The sequence below is a fragment of the Eucyclogobius newberryi genome, unplaced genomic scaffold (genome assembly GCF_026437365.1).
Source record: "Eucyclogobius newberryi isolate DKJ021-1_F unplaced genomic scaffold, fEucNew1.0.hap1 SCAF_3, whole genome shotgun sequence".
Taxonomy (NCBI): domain Eukaryota; kingdom Metazoa; phylum Chordata; class Actinopteri; order Gobiiformes; family Gobiidae; genus Eucyclogobius; species Eucyclogobius newberryi.
Window position 1 is genome coordinate 31321991 of NW_027315945.1, and position 21887 is coordinate 31343877.

The 21887-nt window shown below is 41.2% G+C and overlaps 1 protein-coding gene across 2 annotated transcripts in view; it reads left to right on the plus strand.

Annotated features, from left to right (window-relative positions):
• The window catches only part of zbtb7b (zinc finger and BTB domain containing 7B), a 32753-nt gene continuing 10866 nt past the window's right edge, over positions 1-21887 (plus strand). The window contains exons 1-2 of one of the 2 annotated variants that reach the window (XM_072460680.1): positions 1-123; positions 2491-2562. The gene's annotated coding sequence lies outside the window, so the exon portion shown is untranslated. Of the gene's footprint in view, positions 124-1006; positions 1030-2490; positions 2563-21887 lie in introns of those variants that run through there. The other variant, XM_072460681.1, reaches the window with a different exon arrangement.

A 21887-nucleotide genomic window follows, 5' to 3' on the forward strand; every position in this document is an offset into this window, starting at 1 on the left:
CCCCGTCCCGTCCCCCCCGCAGCGCAGACGGGACAGAGCAAGTGCGAGGTGGGACGCGTATCCAGGAAGTGTGACACCGCGGTGGGAAGCGACGGGGCCGGACAGGTGACACAGCGGGCTCAGGTAAGCGCGCGCGGCGGGCTTACGCGCACTCTTTTGCGGGTTAATTGCCCGCGCGCTATTTACGGCCGGTGTGTCCTGACGGCACCGGCCGCTTCACGCTCACCCTCCCTCCCTCCCGTTATTGAACGGGGTCACGGGAGGACTTTCACGTCACAGGAGCGCCGCCGGTCCCATGGCGCCTGCCGCGTTTATTCTTATTACACCGTCATACGCGGTGTTCCGACCGACGCGCGCGCGCTCCGGTGAGAGGCGCCGCCGTGGAGCAGGTGCCGCAGGTAAGAGCCTCGGGTCGGCGGGTGCATGTCTGGAGACTCGGCAGCTAATTATAGCCGAGGACAGAGGCTGACATCCAAAACCCAACCTGCGCGCACGCACATCACCTGCCCCCGCTGTGCGCACTGCATCCTCTGCCTCTTGTCCCAGTGGTCCCCCCCCCCCCCCCCCCCCCCCCCTCTCTCTCTCTCTCCCTCTCTCTCATCTCCCCCCTCCTCCTCCTCCTCTTCCTCCCCCCAATTAAGGCGCACCCAGCTTTTTATGAAGTCTGCTCGTCCAGTTTGGCGACAATGGGACGTGCCCTCACCCCGCTGTAAGCCGAGTTTTGCCCCGGCCTTGTGGGTGGGGAGTGCTGTCATGCCAGTGGGCTTTCAATGTGTGTGTGTGTGTGTGTGTGTGTGTTTGTGTGCTGACTCGCCCCTCTGACAGACCGGCTCGACTAGCTCAACTGGCCCCGGCTCTGCGTGGTTAAATCTCCGAGGCCTCTGCGAATGCATTTAGTGTCGGGCCCCCAAGGCAATCCGCTGCATCGCAAACTCTCATATTAATCAGGGAAGTTTGGCGAGACAATTATCAGAGACACAGGGAGAAAGAGGGAGAGAGACACGGAAAGACAACCGCCCAGCGCCCACTGTGAGTTTAAATCGGGACTGGGGAGTCGTCTGTGTTTTGAATTGCCATCTTAAAGGCAGCTTTGTTTGGCCAATTGTAGTGTGGAAACTAATTAAGACATCTGCGCCTCATGGCTTTTCCTGCTGTCCTGGGTTGACCTGGATTGTCCTCTGCTGCTGCTGCACGGACACGGGACTGACGCTCACAGAGGCAGCGGTGGAGAGTACTCTGAGGTGTACTCGACTACGGAGTACCGAATACCGGCACTCATATGTATTCTGTTGCCTAGTCCAATCAGAGTACTGTATCCCGAAGGCTTGGAGCGCTTTCGCTTTGAGTTTTATTGTTTTATGGCGTAGGATTAAAACAGTTTTATGTTTATGGCGCTGTTTGTTATGTATTTATTGTGTATGGGTCATTAGGATGAAAGACACGTGTACAATGGGAGTGTGTGATATTCAATTTTTCTATGTTTTCCTGTGATTTTAGGAAAGTAACTGTTCTGAATATCACCAAATGACAGATTGTACTGCTGTTTTAAACTAACGATCACTTTGCTAATCAATTATTCGATGACTAAATGAGTTGACAATTATTTCAATAATCGATTTGTTGCGATTAATCGACGATCTTGTTGCAGCCCTGTTCTAATGAATATGTTCAGTACATGTTGAGTTACTTCAAAGGGAGCGTTTACTTCAGGGCTGCACAATGTATCGCAGAAGTATCAGTGGTGAATCAGAGAACGTTTTATTGCCATTGACAGGGAACAACATTCACAAAGTATGACTCGACTTTAGCGATAGTGCAATGTGAAACAACAAATGATAAAAGTAAAATATAAACTATGATAAAAACAGACTTACTGAGTATTTATGCAGAAAGTACAGTATGGTCAGAGCAGCAGTGCAGAACTAGCAGTGTATTGCAATATTATTATTATTATTATTTTGATCACATTAACGTTCAGCTCCTCCATTGACCGAAATGTACAGTTTTTTCAAAAGAAAATATGGAAAAGGCAGATTGTATTCACGATTTCTCTCATTGAGTCTAAATAAACCTTGATTTCGTCTCAGTTTTGATGGTCTCGGCTTTGAGTTTGACCGATTTATTGTGTCAAACCAGAAACTAAACCCACAGACCAGGACTGAACCGGGGCCTCAAACCCGGCCTGGTTCCGGCTCAGTCCCCGGGTCTTGTCCAGGTTCAGTCTCGGCCACGGTTCGGGTTTTTGTCTGCGTTTTGATGTGGCGCCTGTGTTAAGTCAGATCAGCTTGTTTCACTCCCACTCGCGCCGTCCCCACCGCAGTCGAGAACCCGCGTCTTCAGAATGTAGGAAGTAGCCGGTTTCTATTCCATCCGGTTTTCTGTCCCCTCTCACAAGAACAGGACCCACACACGTGACCTGCGGTGGGCGTGTCAGCCTCGCCGGGACCATAAACTCGAGCGATTCATCACAGCTGTTTGCTCTTCTTGCAGGTTTATGACCTCGGGTGACCTCTGACGGGCGGGACGCACAAAGGACCCTCGGCTTCTGTTTATGGACTGGAGGTACGAGCCTTTAACCTTCATCAAAAGTCAATCATCGTTACGCTGCTCGAGAAAGTAAACGGTGCGACAAAGGCAAATAAAAGGGACAAGTGAGCAACTGCCTCTCGTCGTCGTCACAGTTTGAAGCAATGAACTGTCATTTATTTTGACATTTTCGTTCATCGTGCCACGTGGTCTGACGTCGAGACGAACCGATACAAAATGAGTCGATTCGGGCCCAACTTTGACCCGTTTGCGTGCGATTAGAGAGGTTTTAGAAAGGTTTTAATACATTTTTGGCTTTATTTTCCCCTTTATTTCAGAGAAAAGACAGATTCTTGCTCCCTTCCAAAACTAGAGCAGCTGCTGTTGGTTGTTTTGTCCCATAATCACTTTTTTACGCTATATTTTTTTACACATTTGATGGTATTTTTTTCATATTTTTCATGTCTGGAGCCAGCTACAATTCAAATCCAAACCGTTACCGCCATCTGAAGTGACAGTTCTTGATGAATATTAATGGACAAACCGTCACAAAATGAGTCGATTTGGGCCCAACTTTGACCCATTTGTGTGCGATTTGTTTCGTTTCTTTCCACGTTCTCGGTCATTCCTCAAAAGCTCGCGTTGAACGAATGAATGAATGAGTTAAAGTCCGACTCTACAATCTCAAACATCAATCAACTGTATCTCGTGAATTTCTGTGATCAAATCTACGTTTGTTTGCCTTCGTATCGGGAGCGCTTGCCCGTGAACACAAGCCTCGTTTCAGAGCGAGACGTTCGGACGGGGTCTCTATCAAAACGTCCTTGGAAAAAAATATGAGCCGAATAAAGTGGTCAAGTAGTTAAATATTTTATAGGCAAACTGGAAGTTAACTCCGCTGCGGTTTGTAGCGGCAGCGGCGGCAGAAGCAGCGGCAGCAGCCACTCCAGGACTGCGATCAGCTTTTGGAGACGGCGTCGTTAAAAGGGCTTAATACAACGTCAATTATCTTTAGAGCTTTTTTTTTCCGAACGGGCCTGAAAAGTCAAAGCGGCACAAAGACGTCGGGATATCGCAGCAGGAATGCAAGACGAGATAACTGTAGCGCCCAGATGCACTTGTTGTACGATTGAACGGTGTCCGCTTACAACGCCGCCTCAATGCCAAGCGGGAATAACAAAAATATGATAAGAGATGAGGTGATTGCCATAGCTGAAGGAGGTTTACAGTTTATCCAACAAAATAACCGCTCCGCACACGATAAACAACCGCGCTCTGGCTGCGTGTGTTCACCTGAAGGATTGTGTGGGTTTGCACTCGGGATGTGGCGTTATGCATGTTTCTCGGTGTGATGTCATCGCGATATTCATGTCACGCTACGATATTTAGACGTCAATTTCAAGTCAATGCAATTTATTTTGTAAATTGAATGTACCTTTTGGGGTGAATCGTGGCTGTTTTATTCCACAGTAAATGTGTTAAATGACTCTTATTTCTTCATGTTGTCTGCACTAAAATGGAGCAAAGGATCATGGTCTATGTAGTGCCCATCGTTAAGTGTTTTTTGTGTGTGTTTTTTTTAAAGAAACCCATGCATTTAATCAAAATAGCTTAGAAATCTATGTATTTTGACAGCTAGTGACATTATTGAGACTTTTGATGATACAATACCATATTTTCGGGACTGTAAGTCGCTTTTTTCATAGTTTTGGCCGGGGTGCGACTTATACGTATATTTATACTTATATACTTTTACTTATACTCCAGTGCGACTTGTATATGTTTTTTTTCTTCTCTATTATGCATTTTTTGGCTGGTGCGACTTATACTTCGGAAAATACAGTATAAACTTATTTCAGTTATTGTAGTGGATCATAAAATACCTTTCACAGATTTCGACAGTATTTAATTCAAAAATATAATGACAAAGACACAGATATTGATTAGTTATTGATGCTGATTAGTAGTGAAGGCTTGTCTTGTACATACAAATAAAATAAGAGTTTACATTTAAAAACACAAAAACATAAATTGTTTTTTTTTTAATTGGTCTTAAACCTCAAAGACAACAGTCCTCCCAACCTGGAGTCCACCTGAAGCGCTCCAACCTTTAATGTTTAGTGGATTTACGGTGCTGTACCTGAGCGTTTCCATCAAACTTGTGTATTTTAAAGTCTTTGCAGTGGTCCACGATGAGTTTATAAGCCTTTCACGACTTTCAGAGGGCGCGAGCACGTTACCAAACAGACCATAGCATAATAACAGTAACTTCCTGCTTCCATGAGAATAAAACGCTCCATAACACGATGTAGACAGAGCACGACGTTCTCATTTCACCCACATAGACGCGTTTACAATATGTCCGTAAAGTGGCAGAACACATTTTGACTTTATCACGTGAAGAAAACCAGGTGCAGCCCCTTAAATCGGTCAATAATCTGTAAATCGACCGACATTTGTACTATTTTATTCATGTGGAGTGAGTTGACTAAAGATTTGTGAGCGAACGGTTAAGTTTAATACAACTTTTTGCCTTTAAATACACCGTTAAATCTGTAAAGAATCTGTACAAACGGTTGTGTTTGCTCTGTGCAGCTGCAGTTTAGTGAACGTCGCAGCCTCGGATACTTCACAGTTCTGAGAGCGTATCGATCGGCAGGGCGTGTCCAAACTTCTTTATTTCAGTCGACCACGGCACCTAATACTTTACATTTTCAGCGTGATGCGTGTGGCCGTGCATTTTGCCGTGGTGGTGTCCGGACAGTTTGAAATGCAGACTGCAGTGGTTCAGAGTGTGTTTGCGGTGGGCAGTGGTGTGACGTGTCATGTGATAGTGGTTTAGTGTGACTAGTGACTCCCATGTGTCCCGCGTGCACTGGTGGGTTTGAGGAACTGAGCGGGGCCTGAAGAGAAAGAAAAAAAAAAGCCCCCTTGACACTTTAAAACCCCCAGACGCAGAGAAAAGACACATCCTCGCTCACGTCTCAAATTAGAGCGGTTGCTGTTGGTTGTTTTGTCCCGTAATCACTGTTTAATGCTATATTTTTTACACATTTGATGGTGTTTTTCATGTTTTTTTATGTCTGGAAAACGGTCTCCAGCTACAACTCAAATCCAAACCGTTACCGACATCTGAAGAGACAGTTTTTGATGAATATTAATGGCAATTTTGGATGTCACAGTGATTATTACGCAATTATTCCATGACCAAACAACAAAATCCTTCATTTTCTTTCATAACCACTGTCTAATATGGTTCCATTTCTCTAGCATGTGACCAGCTTTAGCAATCCAACTCTCTGAATCCAAAAGTTGAGTTGATTCGTCATGAATAGCCAGAGAAAAAATTACATTTACCATTTTGGTTATTGTGCATAGATTGAATGGAAATGACTTAATTCAGCTTATTTTTTGAGTTGTTACGATTCAATTGTGACCCGAATAATCGCGATTATCGATTAACCACATAATTTTGACTCCCCTAATGGCCATCAACTCGAAACTGTCACTTGAAATCATAAAAAGCTCAATTGTAAGAAGAAAGAAGTAATATAATGTGCTCGGCAAAGGACAAAATATCCCGTTTCTTTGCTGCTAACGCTGTAGTTTAGCTTCAAAAACTTTTCGAAATGCATGGGATTCTTGTTCAGTTCAGCAGTAAATATTTATCTCAAAAACACAACACACTCGGACGTGTTTGAAATGTGAAACGGACGCAATCAGCTGCAGAATTTCGTTGTCGATACTCTTTTGTCGATATTCGTTCAAAACTGTTGTGCTCCGGGGCAACGGCACCGGCAACGGCGGCAGCGCACAGGCAGCTGCACGACAACCAGGCCAAATGAACCCAGATAAATTCCCCCATTTCAGAGCCGCTATTTCAGTTTCGTATGAAAACGAGGAGTGGGAGGTGAACGAGGGGAGGCCGGGGGAGGAACGCACAGAAGTCAAACTTGTTCTTCAGATTTTGTGTGAAGCAACAGGAAAGTGCATCAGTTCTCGCTACAATAAGTCCACCAGAATGTGTAAAGGAAAGAGTTACAATGAATAGATTATTTATTTCATTTTCTGGAGTGATTTTAAAGTCTAGATTTGTTCAGGTTTTAATACATTTTTGCCTTTATTTTCCTCTCTATTTCAGGCGATCCAATCCAACTTTATTTGTACAGCACATTTTACCAACACAAAGTCTCCAAAGTGCTGCACAGAGTAAAAAACAAGCAAAATCTAAAATATGTTAAAACAATAAAGAATAAAAAATAGATAAATAGGTACAAATCAAATAAAAACGAATTAAAAACAATATAAAAAATACAAAATAATAAAGGACAGTCGGAGGACCACACAATTCTCGTGCCGGTGAATAAAAGTGCGTTTTTAAAGGGAATTGTATGTGTCAGAGGAGTATTTTTAGTCTAGAAAAGACAATAGTCAACGTTCTGCTGCTGTAGAAAAGACTCGGCGGAGAGAGTCGAGTCTGCGTCGTCTCAGCAGAAACACAAGAACAAGAACTTTTCCCTTAATCTCTCTTTACGGAAACCGCTCGACACAATACTTAATACTTATGAATATCAATCCCACAAGGACAAATAAAACAAACACAATAGTATGTAACTGTCAGCACACAATGATGAACTGTCTCTTCAGTATTTACACACGTCTTTTACTCATTTTGATGTAGAAGATCATTATTGAACTGTTCAGGAAAGATCCTTTTTTGTCTTGTTTTGAGTGTTTTCTTGTTTTACGCATCAATAACCAGTTTTTGTATCTTAAGCTCAATTTCCCCTGTTACGCAACTCAGGCCGCTCTTGACAGACAAAGCGCTCCGATTTGCAAAAGATAAAAGCAATAACCACTGACACTTAACCAACTGCTAAACATGCAATTATAATATCAATATTTAATCCTTCAGTCATGTAATCTTCAGCTCGAGCGTGTCACAATATCACATTTAAAGGGACAGGTTTTTACATTTTCTAATTTTGACTTGTGGAGTGTTTATTCCTGTTGTAAATATAAATATAGTTTCACCAATCAAATAGCTGTTTGTGAAGAAAGTTAGAAAAATCTCTAGAAAATTACAGGAAGTGACATCACACTTGATACATTCGTTCCAGACAAATTTTATGCATAAATTACACAAAAGAAACTACTTTTTTGACATTCTAAACATAATTCAACAAAATAAAGTCGCTTTCATATATTTTCATTTCTCAATTTTTTTTTTTTTTGACATTAGACGAGGTTTTGCCCAGTGTTTGCTGAATAATATCCTACTGTGATGTCATCAATTACAAACAGGAAGTGAATTTTTATAAACCTAAAAAATGCACTATTCTGTAATAAATTTTTTATCATTTTATTTATAATTTTAGCAACATTTTAAATAAATAAGAATAAACATTATTTTAGTTCAGTGAGTCGTCCAACCTGACATAGGCACTTTAACAATTATTCACAATTTAATTTACACAATTCAATTCAAGACTTTACTGTCACTGCCGTATAAAACAACACAATCCCGTTTAGTGCATTAACAGTGCACAGTTTTGCTGTAAAGTGCAACACAAACGTGCAACACAATATACAATAAACATACAATAAACGCTAATAAATAACCACAGTGTAAAAACATTAGCGCAGCGTTACGGACCATGATCAAACTGTGAAATTACAATTATGTTTTTAACTCTGACACCGTTCCTCTAGCAAGTGACCAGCTTCACCAAAACAAAAGATAAAATAAAGTCAGCGTGACACAAACAGCCAGATTAAAAGCCCTGCATAGGTTTTAGCTCGAGTCGATTCAATTTAACACGATTTCCCGTCACAATCGTCCCTTCTTTTGTCCACGCTTCTCGGTGCAGACGCTCTGTGGACGCGTTGTGCTCGTGGGTGTGACGCGTGTCTGCAGTTCTGTGTCGATCAGGTGACAGAGTCGTGACCGTAGACAGTGGTCCTGTGTCGTCCCCCCGCCGCCGCCGCCCCCCTCCGCCCTCCCCCTCCGCTCGCCTGTGTCAATGCAGGAAGTTGCAGTACGGCCACTTCCTCTTTTCTGTCCCGCGCCGGCGACCACCACCACCGCCGCCCCCCCGCGCGCGTCCTGACCAACTGTCAGCTGTGCCACTTCCGGTTTAAGAAAGGAGAAAAAGGGTTTCATTTATTTTGGCGGATGAATCAGCTTCTTTTCGGGTAACTCAGGCGCACGCCCACCTGCCATTCCCAAAGCCGTGAGCGTCACCGCGTCTTATTCAGATAAAACGATGTCTCATGCAGACGCCCCCGACAAACAGTCACCCAACACCACCCAAAAGACACATGCTTTTATTTATCAAGCGTGTGAAGAGTGACTGTGGGCTGGATTTGGACTGAAACAAACTAAATAACTTCATATGTAAGAGAAAGCGTGAGTAAGTCCAGGCTTCAAGTGGAATATATTGCTACGGAAATGATGATAACGAACTATAACGTTGAAGATAAGCAGTCGTATAGTATTGTGACGTAATGTTGTTGATTTTTTTTTTTTTTAAAGGTATTTAGTATTTAACTTCACACGTAAAGACATATGACATTTTCTTCATTGTGAACCACAATATTGATATAAACCGGCTCAGTGATAGAAACCGGTCCATTGACTTCCTGTTCAGAAGTGCACAAGTGATAAGCCCCGCCTCTTCATAGTACGCGTCAGATCAAATCAAATCAAATCAAATCAATTTATTTTTGTAAGGCCCAAAATCACAACAACAGTTGCCTCTGAGGGCCACAGGGAGAAATGAATCAACAATGTCTGTGGTGGCGATGAAGTCAGACAATGTCCGTGGTGGCGAGGGACGATGTCCCAGGGTCCTCTGTCCTTAGACTCTCCTTCTCGGCCAGGAAAAACTACAAAAAAACCTCTTTGGGAAAAAAGCGTAGAAACCTGGAGGAGTTCCAGTGAAGGAGAGATCCGACTCTCACAGACGGACAGACGGACACAAGGAGACTGGAGCTGGACCCACTCTTCAGGCAGATGAGGGACCGTCGGAGGCGAGCTGGACCCACTCTTCAGGCAGAAGAGGGACCGACTGAGGCGAACTGGAGCCACTCTTCAGGCAGATGAGGGACCGTCGGGGGCGAGCTGGACCCACTCTTCAGGCAGAAGAGGGACCGTCCACACAGGGCAGGGACCACTTCACCAGGGGAGGGGCATCTGGGTCCACAGGTCCTCAGGAGTGAGAGAAAGAAAAGAAGGCGGTGAGCAGTTTGCAAGTGGAATCAAAAAATAAATATTGTTTGATAGCATAAGTAGTCAGAAGAAGAAGAGGATAGTGCTCAAGCTGTCATACTTCCCCCAGCATAGTTACTCCTAGGGCAGCGTAGCTAAAGCTGTGGGTTTATGTTTCTGTTCCTAACTAGTCTGACCATAAGCGATTTCGAAGTGTTGGGACGAGTACTTTGACAATGTATTTAGGACAATGACTACCTCAAATGTATTCTGCCTCATACAGTATCGTAGTGTAAAGACATGACTAAGAATAAAATAGAATGTTGCTGTTTCACTGTTTGTTTTGCATTTAAAATAAGAGAAAATCACTGTATTTTTCTCACTAATTCGGGGCCTAAACTGTGTGCTCCAATAACAAAGTATTCCTCTGATTTTAGAAAAGTATCTGTCTTATGAATATCACCAAAAAATAACAAGTAACTACTGATTAAAGTGACTGTAAATGAGTATTCTGAGCAGGTATATGTCATTACATGTATTTGGTCATTACTCCACACTGGTTACACACATCAGATCTTTATTTACATGTTTTTATTGTTGAAAAATGGCTCGTGACGGATCAAACAATCACGAAAGGAATGAGGATAAGGTAACGCCGTGGGAAAGTGGTTTTAAGCTCATTAAAGTCAATTTGACATAATGATAACTTACGATGATAAGTTAAATCATTCGCTCTGAAGCTGGTGGTGATGAGAGGCGTTTGTAGCCACAGCTGCCCTGGGGCCGACGGACAGAAACATGGCTCATCTATTACTTACTATAACTGTTGTCGAACTATATTTTCCTTTAAGTGCAAAAAGCTTTATACAGTAAATATTGAGGCCAAAATAATGTGTTTGATAATGAAATAGTCGATAAATACAGTGGAGTTATTGTGGCATGTTTTTTCAACGCAAGAAAGTAATATTGACCCTAAATAAATGCATTATGTCACCTTTTCTATTCGATTATTTTAGACTGATCCAAAAAGTGATGTGAAGATCGTTAGTTTAATCGATAATTATGATTATTTTTCAGGTCGCAATATAATCCTAAAGACTAAAGAAAAAAAACGTTATAATTGTGACATTTTTAGAAGAAAAATGTTTTTTTTTTTTTATTATTCAAAGAAAAGTGACAGTTTTCAATCAAAATTAGCAAATTTTTTTTTTAGTTCGATTAAAAGAAATGTGACGATTTTAGAAGCAAAATGAAGTCTTTTCTGCTCAGTCTGTCCTCAAAAATGAAAACCTAAATATAAAGTGCTTTTTTTTTATCTATGTCAAATTGATCATTCAGGAAGTGTGATTTTATAAAGCAGAACATGGTTATTAACAATCCCGAATAACCGTTAAATCACGATGTTTATTCTCACAATAATCGTTAGACTATCATTTGAAATCGTGACATCCCTAGATCCAAATAATGTTTTTTTAAGATTTTAAGTTTATGGAAAAAGCTGATTTAATGACCATATTTAGGGTCAACATTTCCTTTGTGTGAGTTCAGTTCTCATCGTGAAGCTGTTGTACTGAAAATTCTGCTCATCCACATCGTTGAGAAAAGCCGTTATCACTTCGTAGCATCTCGTGTTATCTGTTCCTTCCCAGAACACGTGGGCGTCGCTGGCGTTACTCAAACGCACCGCGGAATCTATCCCAGAACCCCCCGATTTCAGTCACAACCTCTTCCCTTTTCTTGCCTTCTTTGGAAATATTTTTTTTCCCCCTTCTTTCTCCTTCAATGTATCTGCGCATCTGCAGAGGGCGACCATTTTTACTGCACAGGAAGAGGAAATTGATGAGCATCAGTGAGTTTTGCAACGTTTTAGTCTGTGGATGTACTTCTGCAATCGTGCGGTAGTAATATTCCAGCGAAGCTCAAAACATCTGCCCTCCTCTTCGCGTGTGACAGCGAAAAACTAAAATGATCATCACGCCCTCCGCTGTACCGGGACGAGGTGACCTGTCTGTACATTTTTATAACGGGGCGGTGTTATGCTTAATTTCTTCTGCCGAAACCGCACAACAAACTGCCCAGTGGGTTGTATTTATCGGCCATGAAACCTGATTTTTAAGAGGATTCTCACTGCTTTTACCACATGTTTGAATGGCCAGTGGACGGACGCGCCGCTGTGACTTTAATACAAATATATTCCTTTAATGGAGAAATACTTGCATAGATTAGAAGAGCAGATGGTTCTTATATGTGTTTGTTTAGCTTATTTCTGTCTGATCTTGTATGTTTGTTGGTAGAAACATTATTTTTCCCCCGTCATAGAGTTTAAACGTAAAATCAGAACACTTTCACTAAGAAAAAAGCCATGCACGTAACTGAAAATGCATGCGTGCAAATACTAATAATACTAAGAGGAACTAGTTAGATTTAAATACTTACTTGAAGAATGAATTAGTCTTAAATACAAAATAAATACAGTAACGACATAATAACAGTGCAAATAGACTGTGCTGTTTACATGAGTTTTTAAAGAAAAACACCACACATAAAAAGACTAGACACAAAATAATAACATGAATCTAAAAATTTACTTATTTAACCGAATTTGACCAAAGTGGGACTTAAATTAACTTGTGCCGTTACGACCTCTTTAGTCTCGTTTTGTTGTTTGAATTTAAAAACTGCAAACAAAAACACAACAAATACTTAAATACCCACTGGGCCCTTTCACGGATTGAACACCGGGCCGTTTAAATGCAAGTTTAAATGTTTTTTATGTCATATTTATGTTTGTTTAAATCTAAACTGCAGAGTCAGCAGCTTTTACACATGATAAGACAGTATTGTGTTGTTTGTAGAGTTACTTAAAGTCACTTAAAGGAGATCCATTATGCAAAATCGACTTTTAGAAACCTTTAACCATATTATACTTGTTTCCTCTTCCAATTAAACCGCTCACAGTTGTATTTGAAGTGATTTGTACATATTTGAGTCGTCTTTATTCTTCTGCGGACGAGACGCCATCGCTCCGACTTTGTTTACTTCGTTCAGGGATCTTGGTTTCTGAAACGGCGACGCTCGCAGGGTTCGGCAGTGTCGCGTCGCCATTTTGTCCCAGATGAAAACAAATCCTCTGTCCAAAGGCGATGTAACGTAAGGATCCCGGCGCGAATCAACCCAACGACACCGAGCTGACTTATTATTATTTGATTTTTTTACACCTGTCGTTTAAGATCAATATTCCAGGTCCAACATATAACATAATGATACACGGGTGTTTTAGATTAGAACTTGGGCCTCAAAACTTCTGTCATGGATACAATAAATGGATACTTTTTGAATTTACTCACGGAAAAAGGCCAAAAAAATGTATGACAAAAACTAGAAAATAGACACATTTGACAGACACTGGACTTATTTTTCTATTTTATTCGTACTTTGTTCACTTTGCTCATGTCTCGTTTGTTTTTTATGGTGTAAATAAGAGTGTTCTATTTTTGTTTTTTATACAGTTTACTTACTTGCTAATAGTATTACCTAGTCTTGTGCTAGTTATTTTTACTTTATTTTAGTTTTATTTTATTCTATTATCATTATTATTTTATTATTATTTTCTGATTTTTATCTTTATTTTGTATTTTTATTATCTATTTTATTTCATTTCCCCCCCTCCATTCCCTATTAAGATAGGAGAGGAGTTTTGTTAATAAGAGTTTTTTGTTTTGTTCATAAGAGTTCTATTAAGAGTGTGTTTTGAAACTTCCTCCTGTTCTACTGCGCTGTAACAACGAAATTTCCCCTTGTGTGGATATTAAAGGTTTATCTTATCTTATCTTATCTTAATCTTTTTAATTTTGACGAAAAATAGAAGATTAGAGCTGTATAGAAGACAAAAACCCAACACTCTTGTGATTTGCCAACTTCTACCGTTCAAATACCCTTCAACTGCCCCTCGAATGCCGTCCATCCACTTCTGTCACAGTATTAACCCGTAAAAAAACCACACTTTCCCACAACCGTTCCGCGTCATTGTCCGAACGGAGCGACTCGATGACGTAACCGCGCGAAGGTCGTCCCACATCTGGGCCCCGAAACTCTTTTTGCGCGACGCTAATGTTAGCGGCGCGAACCACAGCGCACACCTGCAGGAGCGGGGCTGCTTCCTGTTCTGCTGTTCTTTTCTCTCTCTCTTCATCCTCCCTCTGTTTCCCCCCCCCCCCCTCTCCACTCCCTCCGCTGTAACTCAACTCTGCCGACTCTTGTTTCACGTCGCTTCAACACAGATTGTTCGAGTCTCGGACTAGATTTTCCTGTCCTCCTCGCCCTCCTCCTTCGTCACGGCTTTTATTCGGGCCGTGTGCTAAGTTTGCCAACGCCTCCCCCCCCCCGGTTTGCCCTCCTCCTCCACCACTTTGCCACCGTTGTCGAGGCGCTGCCCCCGCTCCCCGCACACGGCTGTTTTCTAAGAACGTTTCTTTTTTTAGGAGCCGTTTTTTAACCTCGCGCTCGTGGCTTTGGTGCCGGCAAATCTCAGACACCTTTCATTTTTCCGACCTCAGATTCATTCTCCTTTCATCCGTTCATCCTGCTCCCGGGTGACATGGGACGTGACGAGGATGACACGCGCACCACAACAGAGAAGGGACTGAAATAGTACGACGTGTAACTGTAAAGCAATAAGCAAATGTACAAACACATGAAAAAGTGTTTGTAGTTTTTGATATTGATGTGAATTATGTAACTTTTCTGGTAGGTAAGTTACATAGTGCACCTTTAAACTTAAACTACACTTTTATTAGTCGTAGTAGAGCGCGAACCAAGACTTAATTCATATGAACCGATAGTTTTTTAAGAATAATTCATGCTTTGGTAAGGCTGTTTAAGGCGTAGTTATTATAAAGCGTATGAACACAATTCTCTATTAAATTACAGCCTGAAGTTGGAAGTTATTAAGCCTAAACATATGACCATTTGAATCACGCAACACAAGTAATGGTATGTAAAGATAGTTAACAAACCTTAGCACAAAGTGGCAAAAGTATTATGTTCTTGTTCAAAACGTTTCAAAAAGCTTATCATTGTTTATTAAGTGCGAGACTTGTTTCTTGATACTGATTTCAATACCACAATTATAACTCAAAAATGATCTTTTTTGAGGCAATAGATGAACGTTTTCTATGTTACCAAAAGCTCAAGCTCATTCTGATCAAAAGCAGCAGCAGTAGTTCAGTTGTATGTATGGAATAAACTGGACCAGGAGATAAAAGTTAATGCTAAAATGAACAATTCCATATTTCTTGTAATCCATGGACGTTGTGGATAGTATATGTTGTGCTGGAGGTGTTTTGCAGCTCTTTTTATGAAGTGTAATCCTCATTGTGCACTCAGATATGTTGATAAGCTGCTGGTCGTCCCGTTTTGAGAGGTTTGAGAGGTTTGAGAGGTTTGGTGGTGGAGGAGTCGGAGGGGATAAGGGCCTCTGCACTGCCAGCCAAATGAATAATGTAATGTGTCTAGGAACTAAGTAGAGAGCGGCGCATGCGTCTGACCACTCGCAGCATAATGGCCCAGTTACTGTAAGAGGACAGAGGAGGCCGGTCTTTAAAGGACTCTGCAAACTAAACGCGAACACTTGAAGTAACTTGAAGTATTTATTTATTTAATTTGTATATTTATTTAATTATGATTTAATTAATTTAATTTAATTCAATTTATTTTATTTATTTTATTTATTTTATTTATTTTATTTATTTTATTTATTTTATTTATTTTATTTATTTTATTTATTTTATTTATTTTATTTTATCCATTTTATCCATTTATTTTTATTTATTTGACAGGGACATTACACAAGTGACAGGAGCTTGACAGTGCACAGGTAGATTTATAGATTTATTTCAGAGTAAATCCGCGTTCTATTCTAAAATCCCTCTTGTAATTAATTCAAATCTCGTTATCATATTGTCATTTGAACTTGTTCTTCCAGATGCACTTTCTGATCTGATGTTGTTTTGCTCTTTTTTCCTCTCCCTTTTATGCCAATATGATAGAAAGCGTATGAGGGAGACGTAGAACAAAGAACATTTTATATTCAAATATTATGCAGTGCCACCTTTCTTTCACACCTGAACTCATGCCCCGCCCTGCTGCTTATAAAACACTGCTCTGAGTGTCTAGTTCTGCTCGAGGATCCAAACAGAATAGGTTGTTTCTTTGGCGATAAAACCCGAGGAGGAAACGTTCTTGATGCAAACATTTTAAGCCTATATTTGACTATGTTTTTGGTTCAAATGGTCGGGCTTTCCTCACGTTAAACTATAACAAACAAACAAACAATAACCTCAGGACTCAACTTAAATATAGACACATTTAAAAAACAATGGACAAAATGGGACAATTATTCAGAACGTAACATGCTCTAATTCCGTTTTTTAGCTAATTCTAACAAAGTTTTTTTGGGGTGTTTTTTGTGTTATTTTGTTGTTGTGTTGTTTTTGTTGATCTATGTTCTGATAAAAAAAATAATGATAAAATAAAATATGGACACTTTTCAGTTTCCTCTTTGGGTTTCCTTTTTGTGAAGTCTCAGTTACCATGACAACAAACTGAGACCATCAAGTTGATAAAGAAACACATTTTCAGATGCCATCAACGCAAGAAAAACAACAGATTAGAAACAACTGGAGCCTGCGATTAATGTGAGCGTCTGTTGTCCGGTTTCAGTCTTTCCAACACTTTCCAAAAGGTGAGTGTGTGGCTAATTGAAGACTACGGTTTGCTAACGCTAATGCTACTCTAGCGCTAACTGTTACCGTAGTTGCGAGCGGCTTGTGTATTGGTGCTAATCGGCCCGCGTGTGCTTGTTTTAATTCATTTAGCTTGAATTAAAGATTGTGTTATTCCGAATTTAAGCAAAGAAAAGAGAACTAAAAGTGTAGTTGACGTAAAAACACATGGCTAAAGATGCTAGCGTTAGCTTACTCGATTACATTGTTAAGTAGAGGATGACATGTAATCATAAAAGTGTTAAATGGCAGTGAAATAATGTAGCCAAGGCTAATTTAAAAGTCCTTTTATACTAGCTACATGTCAAGGTCTTTTTTTACATTTTAGTGCTTCATTTGCAAGTCATTTCCATTCGTCTAATATCGTTTTGCTTAATCTACAAAGAGCACCTGTGTGTCTATCTTTACTGACATTTGTGTTTTAGTCTAGTGTTTTCAGTTAGCCTAAAGTTAAACCAGAATTATACCGTTATTTTTCTACACAATCGTTTTTTGCCACGAGATGGATTCAAGTTATTAATGTAAAAAAATAAAGCCAACTCCAAAAAAGACACGCATGAGTTGCCCAAATCATTGTTTTTTAAGTGATTTTGAGCGCTCAGTTCTTAGATTAATAATCATCTCTGCCCGTTATAGATGAGTGGAAAGTAATAGAGAAGCCGTTGGGGCACAGACTGCGTTTTAAATCCTTCTTTTATGCAAATCTTGAATAATTAAACAGTTTAACGCTGAATTAAGTTGTTTCAAACCGCAATCAGAGCAGATACAGCGCCGTTTTGACGAGAGTGGAGCAGAGACAGCAGTTTGTCCGAAAATATACTCAATTACAATCATAGTACTTTAACATGTTCAATAATCTATACTCCAAAAGGTGTATTTAATCTAAAGTATTTGTAATTAGTTGCTTTCCACCTCTGACATTTAAAAGTGCTTGAAAAAAACTTTTAAACATTCTTTTTCTCTGCGACTGGAGCCTCGACATCTTGAATCACTCCTTTGATCAATTCAAATCTGAATTCAAATGGTTTGTTTTAATCTGCTCGGATGCAAATGTCTCATCCTGGAGGAGAGAGTGAAGGGGGGACTAAGGTTTGTCGTAGTTGGGCTCGTTTTGGCGAATGTGGTCATTCCGTCTTCCTCTCACTTCCTCCTCCTCCTCCTCCTCCTCCTCCTCCTCCTCCTCCTCCTCCTCCTCCTCCTCCTCCTCTTCTTCCTCAATGAAGCACACGCCACTGTTCAGACGCAAACAAGTCAAGTAAATGTGTAAGGAGAAGATGTTAACCTTTTGGTGGCGCGCAGGAGTGGGGGATCATATAATGTGCAGAAAAACGGTATGATAACTTTGTTTTCCATACGCTTTTTCATTATTTATCTGTATTTTTACTGTTATAGACTTGAAATAGTCCTGTTATAGACCTGGAATAGTCCTGTTTCGAACCTGGAATAGTCCTGTTTCGAACCTGGAATAGTCCTGTTTCGAACCTGGAATAGTCCTGTTTCGAACCTGGAATAGTCCTGTTTTGAACCTGGAAAAGTCTTGTTTTTGACCTGGAATAGTCCTGTTTTAGTCCTGTTTTAGTCCTGGTTCACATCTGGTGGTCCTCAGAGGCACAAATCTTGCTGCAGCCCTTTACACGATAATAAAAGATAAGCTCGGGCACTGATTGAATGGCAGAAACAAAATCCGATCACTGTCACTGGTGTTTGCTTTGTCCAGGATTCCCCACCTCTCGTTGGAATGGTCTTGAAACCTCGTTTCGTTTCCCTCCGAGTGACGCGGCTCTCTGAAATAAACGCTCTCGCCGCGTCACAGTCGCACAGGGGCTCTTTGGAAAACATGTGACATCAGAATTCATAAAAGCGCTCTCCTCCTTTCTCTCCGGCCGCGGTGGTTTGCTGCGAACACTGTAAAGTCATATTTTCCCCCTTAGCGCCGGGGCCTGATATAATTGAGGTGGACTGGGAAAGAGCACAAACTTGGATGGAAAGAAAGCCACAGTAAGAGCGCTTGTTCCAGCCGTCACTCTGAACGCAGACAGATACAGGCGGAAGATGCAGAAAATATGTCGGCAAGTTTGGTTTCACTTCCAAATTTGGGGCTTTTTTGGCTCGTATCGTGGACAGGTCGGGCTTCGAAATATCTGTCAGAACGAATCGCTCGCCAATTCGTCCATAACTAACCCATTTTGGACCGGTCTGGGTAGTGGTTTAGAGCTTCTGCACACTTCCACGTCACAAGTGAGGTTTAGCCGGGACTAAACCAGGACTAAACCAGGACTAAACCAGGACCGAAACGGGACCAAAAGCAAGTCTACGTCAGGACTAAAGTAGGATCAAACCAAAGGCGCGATGAGAGTGGGCTGGTCCGTTTTGTGATTAGAAATTACGAGGTAAATATAGTTTTTAAATCTGTTTGCACTTATGTAACTAATCTGTGAAGAAATTGTAATGGGCCAAAATGGGTTAAATGCAGAGCTGCATTAATGAATCGACTATAAAAAAAAGGATCGTAGCTGTATTTTGATCATTGTTAGCGTTAACTGGACTATACGGACTGTAAAACACAAACGAAAATAACTTTTATGGCAAAGACAGTGGGTTTGTTGAGTCTAACTGTAAAAAAAAACACTTTATTCGTAAATATTCTGCATTCAGTCACAATTTTCAACTTCTATTTGTTTCATAATGTATTTAAAAGGTCTCAATTTGCAATAGAAATAATAATTTGGCTAATCGACTACTAAAATAATCAGAACTTCCTAGAACCCAATGAATCCATACTTTCTAATGCAGGTTTTTGACAGGGAAAGCTATAAAAAATGTCAAATAAATTACAGTACACAAACCAGAAGGTACAGTACACAAACCTAAAGGTACAATGGTCGGGCCGTTGAAAACACGTGTAGTTTAGTGGACGATGAAGATGTTTTTTGTGGTGGCTTCAACATAAGTTATTACGTGTTGCAACTTACTGTACACACAAGCAACAAACCACAAAACTTATGTAAAATACAGTAGTTCTACATGTTTTCTCCCAGTGCGTTTTTGTAGCGGCGACTACAAAATAACAGACTTTTCTAAAATACATATAGAAGAGTTTGATCAGTGTCCAAAAAACACAATTTTACCATTTCCCGCAATGATTATTCATACTTTCTGTTGCATTTGGACGTGGAAAATGTTTGATGACGTGAAAACAACCCATCAATCCTGTCACGTTTTGCACTTTTTGCACTTTTTGCTTTGATTTCGACGTCAGACTTTGGTACAATTTGTGTTGACGGCCACGTTTCCATTGGTTCATGTTAACAGTTTGTTTCATCCAGTGGTTTCATGGCTCTTGTTTGTCGATATCCTTTCCCTGCTCTTGGGTAAAGGATCAGTCGTGTTTCTGTGGTGCCTGTAACGTCGTTGAACTTTGATCTGGCACCACCTGAACGCCTGTTGTCGGTCCAAAATGACTCACGACAGACGATATGAAGTCAGTTCTTGCGCGGAGGCCTCGATTTTGACATTTTGCGCGACGCCTCGGTGTTCGGTGGCCGCATCCGTGCCCATTTCCTGCTGTGTCGATTTTTTTTTGCGATTCCGCCCGATCAAGTTGTGCGTTTGTGTCGTCGAAATGACCCACGAGAACCGGTCGATTATCGAAAAACGCGAGAGTGTCGATTTCAGTTTTCATTTGCCGGAAAGTGGTCGGAAAATGGGCCGTTGGTTTTCGTTTTTTCTGGGGGGGGTAAAGGGGTGCGTAGGCGACGAGCGGAGGGTTGTCTCTGAACCCCGCAGTCTGTTTTCACACCACAGGAAGAGTTTCGAGAAAGGATGTACAGTCGAGAGCGGCGCGGAGCCACGTCGAGTTGCGAAGTCGCCGGAGCTGCGAACGCTTTCAATTCGGTGAAAGGGAAATGAAAGAAATGGACGCCACGAAGCGCGAGCCGCCGCACCTCCAGCTAACCGCGCCGATGCCAATTAAAACCGGAAAGGTAGGGCCGCGGCGAGGCGTTTGGGAGCTGCAAACCATTTCCTTTCAATGACGTCTTCAGTCCGACTTTGCCGAGAGATTAGGCTTTAATTGTCATGTATTTGGGCCTTCGAGCGAAGTCGCCAGAGGGATTAGTTCCTTATGTTTCTGACAGTGGACAGACTGGACCCATCCTTTATTAACTCGTCCATAAATAACTCATTTTTAGGTATGTCATGATAATTATTACAAAGGTTCATCGTAGCGTTCAATGATTTATAGTTGGGGCAATACTTTGAGGCTCAGTATTCATTGTGTGTACTTTTTTTTTGCACTCGTCAGGAGGTTTTTGTTATTTCCTTGTATTGTGAGAAGATTTGAGCTGTAAACGGTCAAATAAGTAACTTTTATGACTAATATTTCATTGAATTTCAATGCAATAAAATTTTTATATTATTATACTAACCAAGTTGTAAAATGTTTCATTTGGCTTTGCAGTTATCGCAGCTCGTTTGTTTTACAATATTATACATTTAGAACAGGGTTTACTGGGATTCCCCTGCTTAGGGCTTTTGACAGTCGAATAAAGAAGTTTCAATATTCTCCAGATTTTTCTGTTGCAATACACGTCGCACTGCAAAATATGTCATTGTGAGAGGCATTTTACACATTGATAATGATAGTTATCAGCCCACATTGTGTTTAGATAAACAAAAGTAATATGTGGCAAAGGTGATACTGCTTTTATACAAACCGTTTCCTTTAGATCGTAACTTTGCAGACAGATTATTGACTTCTTATTCGCCTTAAACGCCCTCTAGGAAATGGGCGTAACTTTTTCTTTGGATGGGCATTTTCTCTGGATGGGCACGGTTGTCATAGAACAGGTTAATTTAACAATAGAGGGTGGGGGGAGCCTCCGACTGGCACGCAATGTGTGTGCTTAATAAGGGTGTGTTCGGAGCAGGTTATTCAAGTGGCTGCACCGCCGTTGTGCAAAGCCCTTGGGCGCGCTCTGCAAAGGGCCGTTGGATGGCCAGGGGGCCGCCGGTTGTTATGGGAGGGACGTGGAGCGGGGGCACCGAGGGGGGAGGGGAGCTGTTTGTGGAAAATCAGGTGTGCGACAGGTACAAGAGTGTGTAGGCAGCAGAAACGCGGCGAGAGCACAGGGAGTCCCAAACACATTCACAAGGGCCACTTTTAGGGCCTCTCCTGGTTTTACTGGACGGACCCTCACAGACATGTCGACCCCCCACAAGAGGTTTACTTTAATCTGCAGCTGTATCACACATTCTACGACAAACTGTACTTTTGGTGAAGCGGAAAATGGTATTCTTTCCAGGGTTTGTCATAGAAAAGGAAAGTAATTTACATTTCAAAAATAGAAATTCAAAATGATTTCTTTCTT